At 42.6% G+C, this 5802-nt stretch overlaps 1 long non-coding RNA gene across 1 annotated transcript; it reads left to right on the top strand.

The window, feature by feature from the left end:
• Nucleotides 1–1695: 1695 nt before the first annotated feature.
• On the top strand, nt 1696–4829 carry LOC135298152 (uncharacterized). The gene is made up of 3 exons (XR_010360148.1): nt 1696–1819; nt 3117–3174; nt 4630–4829. It is a non-coding gene; the product is annotated as an uncharacterized LOC135298152 (long non-coding RNA).
• The last annotated feature ends 973 nt before the right edge of the window (nt 4830–5802 follow it).

Below are 5802 nucleotides of genomic sequence, written 5' to 3' on the forward strand. Positions count from 1 at the left end.
ACATCAGACAAGCAGGAGGTCCCAAGCCTCCAAAGCCATTGTACTTCCCCAAATAAGCTAACAACCGAGAGCAAACCCACGCAGTGGTGCAAGACTGATAGAGTGTGAGAATCAGGCATCGTAGCAGAGGCAACAGCATGTACACTCTGTTTGGCAAGAGACTGTCCTTGACCATGGCACACCATCATCATGCCTCAGACTGCATCTATAGAGACCAGGGCAGAAATATCCTCTCTGGGCTCTGCACCTCTCAAGCACACAAAGAACAAGGATGTCCTGGCCAATGTCCCCAGCCTGAGGATGTTGCTATACCACCAGCATGCTAAAGCATATCTTAGGATTCATCTGTAGCTGGAGCCATTCAACACTTTGGTACCACAGTGGAAAGAGTTTAGCAGCTCAGCATGAGGCCAGTGGGACTACACTACATGTGCTCAAGTCATCCCCAGCATGTATAACATGTGTGGGATGATGAAAATGGTGACATTATCTCATCGTCTTGAACTATATCCAGAACTGCAAGACAAAGCACTTCAAGCCATACGATATTTTATCCTGCCTGCTGACTCACCAGCCAGAACAGAAGTTCATAAAAAAAATTTGCCTGCATGTGGTGAGGGAAGATAGGCAAAAATATATAAAATATGCCCTGTGTTTGTTTGTTCCTTAAGCGTTGAAATGTTCAGGCACTCACAAAAGCTGGATATGGTAACAGGTTCGAAAGAGTTCTTTCAAACAGCTGATAACAAGAATGTAACTAGGGCAACTTTTCTTAGGGAAAAAATTAAAGGAAGGAAATAAAATATTTTATTCAGTGTTAATCTGTAGATTTACTCTTAATCTGTGGATTTCATACTTTGACAGTGTCTGGCTGTCAGCTTCAAGCAAGAACATAGAGAATTGTGGATATATGCAAATGCCAACTATTTTGTTTTTAGGGGCATAGTTTCTTCTTTCTATCCACATGCTTTATGTTTGTAGATGTGCTGTGGGTAATGGTTGTGCTTTCTAGGGAAGGCAGGAACTAGAGGAAGTGAGCAGAAAGGAGTCTGAGCCCTTGCAGCTGTAGCATGGACTTGGTGTTGCTGGCAGGTTTAGATAATTTAGAAATAATCTAAACCCATCAGATAAAGAGCTGTCTCATTCTTGAGCCATCCTCTGATGACACCTTGAAAACTCCAGAATTTCCCTGTCCTTGTCACTTTTATGGCTAGTGTGGTCTCATAAGCTCCATGGCCAGGCCATCCAGGATGCTGGGCCTGGGGGCATCCAGGAGGGTATTCTTGGCTCTCAGAAAGCAAATATTGTCCCTGAGAAAACAGATTTGCTGTTTTGCCTGCAATCTTCTTTCCCAGGGAAAGAAGAATTTGTAGCTTACCAGACTGCAAATAACAGGTATGAAGGAAAAAGCATAACACTTCCTCAGGGAATAAGGAGGCACAGGGTGGGAGGTAGCACTGTGCATAGAGAGGAGCTTAAGGACAGCTGCAGGTAAATGAGAAATTGCTCAAAGACACTGTGGATGTCTCATCCCTGGAACAGGTCAAGGCCAGGTTGCATGGGGCCCTGAGCAACCTGATTTAGTAGGTGGCATCTCTGCCTGTGTCGAGGCTTTGGTCCCTTTCAACGCAAACCACTCTATTCTTCTGTGATGCTATTGCTTAGACACTGCAGCAACAGTTCAAAAAATGGAATGAGAGTCTAACACACCAGATCTTTTGAAGTAATGATAAGCGGGCATGGTCTGTGGAGCAGAGAAGCCATAGCACAGAGCAGAATGGGGAGAAAGAGCTGCAACACCTTGGCAGGAGGAAATCCAGTGGGTATTTACCCCTAGCTGACCATCACCAACTGCCAGAAATTTTCTTTTTAATCCCTTTTATGATTAGTAGTGATCTGGATTTTTTTTTTTTGAAAAATCAAAACCATGCTGGGTTTTGACATGATGATACAAAGCTGGAGTTTCCCCTCTGCAAAATTTTTAAAGGGAAAGGTTAATATGGCTCAGTGCCACAATTCACTGGGCTCCTAGTGTGCTCCAACAGCATTGCTCAGCAAGAAAATGTAGTCCTTTCATGAACACTGGCTGTCACTGTATTGCTGCCATGTTGGAGTTACATATTTGACTTGGTCAAAGCATAATTTAGCATGCTAGGATTGTTCTTAGAATCTGCTATTGCAGAGCTGGGAGCTTCTCATGGGAATTTAGAGGGATAGGCATTTTTCATGATTGATCCCAGAGCTCCTAAACAAGTTCATCTATTGAGCATCAGTTGTATTACAGCCTATAGAAGGCAATAGCACTACATTACTTAAGAGTGGCACACATTGGGCAGAACTGTCTCTGACAAAATTATTTTATTTGGAAAACATATCAAAGCAATCTTAACATGAGGAATTATACAACTCTTGAAAACTCCTTTCAAACTCTCCTGGGGCAACTCAGGATTTATTCAGCTGAGTTCAAGTGTGGAAGAACAGCATTTGAGGTGAAAAGTACAAGCCGTTTGCATTTGCCTTGCCAATATGTGACTGTGGAGAGATCCTGCACAGATAAACTGACTTGTGCAACAGAGAGTTTGCAAACAGCAGGCAAGTTTGGCATTTTAATGTCATTAATGGCAATGAAACAGCGATGTAATAGTCAGTGCCAAAGAACTCTCTGATTTGGAGCTCTGCTGTTGATGAGTAATATCCAGGTGGATTGTCAGGTGTGGCTATAAATGCAAACAACTTTCAGGTTCTCAAAAGCCTTACCTGCACTGCACAATGAGTTCACTCCTGAGGGTACATTGGTGGTCCCAGGGAAGGCAGAAGACCCCTGGCACTTCTAGAGAGTTAGCCCACAGCTAGAAATGTATGTTTGGAAGATCCAGAGTTATGAGGAACAGGCAATGAAGGAGAATTTTCTGCTCTTTGCCTTTCTAGCATGTTAACGTGTTGCTCTGGAGTAAGATGGAGTCTAAGTGCTCTTCAGAGAGGACAGGAGGAGGGGAGACTGTCAGTAAGAGTAATGCTGAAAATTAGTCTGGTTAAGAACAGAATTGGAAGAGGCCAGTTCCAATATGCTTTTGACAGAGCCCTTTTATCTATATTTTTAATTTCTCTCTCTCCAGGTGGATGTCTTGATGAACTGTTTGTGAGGTTGACTAAGAAGCAACAGGACAATTCAAGGCAAGTAGCAAATGCCTGGTTTTAGTACTGCCTTTCTACCAGGACACTAACCGTGCTGCTGTCCTGACCCGAGGTCAGCACAGGAACAGTCTGGTCCCAAACAAAGGCTTTTAGGCTTTTCTTTGCATGTGTATCCTTTCAGACTGCTGGTGGCATGAGGCCACCACCAAGAGCCCTGTAAGAACTACACGATGTAGGACAGTTGAGGGACAGAGCCACAGGAATGATTTTGAGGGTGGTGAGAGATCACTGGGTACAGTTTACTTGTCTTCTCAGTTTCTACTGCTGTGTGTTCAAAGTTAACATGTGCTGCAGTCCTGAGAATGCAAATTCTGACAGCTGTAAAGCCCCACTGTAGGATGAAAAGATGCTGTTGACATGGGCGGATTTAAAAGAAGAATAACTGAGAGCTGTTTTGAGAGCTGAATAATCTTCCCTATTTTTTCTTTATTTTATTTTTTTATTTAATAGTCCTTTCAGTAGCAAAGGCAACCCCCAGCAAAGGCTGGCATCTCATTGTGTCAGGCATCATTCAAATACATATTAAACAGTTGCTTCAGTCCAAAGAATTTACAGTCTAAATAGGGCAGACAAAGCAAGGCAGGAAAGATGAAATTACTATATCTACATAAGAAAATAAAGCAGGAGAGGGCCCATTCTCTAGCCCTTCAGGCCAGTGGTGGCATGTTTTGTGGCCACATGGCTAAGCACTCCCCCATGGTGACTGGAGAAGGGGGAACTCTTCTGTCCAAACTGCCTGCTGGGGCAGTCCCTGCTTCATGCTGTCCCCTGAACTGAGCATTGACATTGTCTGGGGAAATCAAGTCAGCATGGGCCAAAGCCATGTGAAAGAGTGTGTTAACAATTAAACAATGTAGACAATTGTGAGCCAGTACTTGGGTCCTTGCCCTGGCCTTGTTTTAATTACCATTTTAATGAATTGATTTTTTGACCAACATTTTATGGGAAACCCATGACAAAGCCTGAAATCTAACCTATATCTACTGAGTCTTCCTCTGGAGCCCCATACATCATTCCTTCTCTCTCATTCATTAATTTTTTATATCCTTTCTGTGCTACATTAGTGTTTAGAAACAAATCCTGCTGAGAATGTCAGTTGGAGGTGGTCAGTGGCTGAGGATGTCAGTTGGACATGATCAGTATTATGAAAAGAGATACCCCAGTAAAAGGAGGATATAGGACCAACAAGTTGTTTAATTTGGTAGCTGGTTTTACCATTTTAGGAAAGCAGGAGATACCTCAATAGAGTAAGACAACATGTCAAGGGAATGTGTTTATTGACATCTGGTTTCATTCATCCATACATCCTTTCTTTGGTCCTCAACTTGGACATAACAACTTATCTTGTATTTACAGGTCATCTAAAGCTACAATTTAAAAATCCATTTTGAAATTATTTTCTGTGAACTGTAATTTTTTCTCCCATCTGTGTAGGTGAGATTGTGTTTGGTTTTTGCATGGCCTTTTGAACAAACTTGAAGAGCATTCCTTCTGACCCACCATCAAGAAGGTGAAAGAGTGAAGCAGAACAAGGACCAGATACAGACTGATGTCTTCAGCTTCCAATTTTCATTTTAGTAAAGGGGGAATTATCTGAAGCAGAAATTCAAATATTGTTCTCCTTAAGAAAAGTCCTACAGGATCTTTCTTGGTGCCAGGCCAGGCTGGGAGTGAAGTTTTTGTCCATCCTGAGGGAAGGTCAGAGTAACATAGAAGTCCAAGGCAGTCTTGTTCCAGAAGGCAACAATGCCATCAGCAGGTTTGCTATCATGCATGGCACACCATGTTGTTGCCCTTGGAAAGAGCTCTGTATCCTTCTTGCCTCCTTTGAAATGGCAAGGCAAGCTTAGAAAAATATGGCAAAGTGACTGTGGTGGTTTTGAGATGTTTCCTAGAGGGTGTAATCCTGTATTTCCTGCGTATATGGGCTGTGACTCCTCCTTGGTTTCAGTCAATACATAAAGGGGAGCAGAAAAAGATTATTCTCTTCCCCTATTACATGTGTGTGCATGGATCACTGAATGAAGACTCTTCTCTGTGTCCTGGAAAGTCAATAGTCATGTGACATTTACAGCTATGTGACTTTTCAAGCCTTCTGGTCCATGAAATCTGCATTCTACACAAAAAATGAAAAGGACCTCTTACTACTAAGAGAAAACATCTATTACATTGCATTAAACATAGGTTCTGCAGTATTTATACAATTTCTAAACAGCAGTACAAGAGGATTCTGGGGTGAGGAACAAAGCAAATTACAACACCCGTCTGAAGACATCTATGAAATATGTTGTTGAAGCAGACAGTAGTGGTTGGCCCAGACTGTGTCTGGCATATGCATCCCAACAGAGAAAGAGTTGCGTTCAACTGGCTTTCTGTGTCAGCAGAGAAGGCTTTTGTATAAAGTGCTAAAAAGTATCCAGCAAGGTCCAAGAGCAAGAATAGGACCACCAGGTGCTAGACGAGTGAGAGAGGACCCAGGGAATTAATTTATGAAAGCAGAAAGGCTCCCCCTTTTGAAGTGCAATGATAAGGTCTCTTTGGTCCCCTCAGCCAGGTATTGCACATTGTCACGTGTTTGTAGGATAAGTGCAAAAGGTACAAAAATGC

The sequence above is a fragment of the Passer domesticus genome, chromosome 3, assembly GCF_036417665.1.
Source record: "Passer domesticus isolate bPasDom1 chromosome 3, bPasDom1.hap1, whole genome shotgun sequence".
Lineage (NCBI taxonomy): Eukaryota > Metazoa > Chordata > Aves > Passeriformes > Passeridae > Passer > Passer domesticus.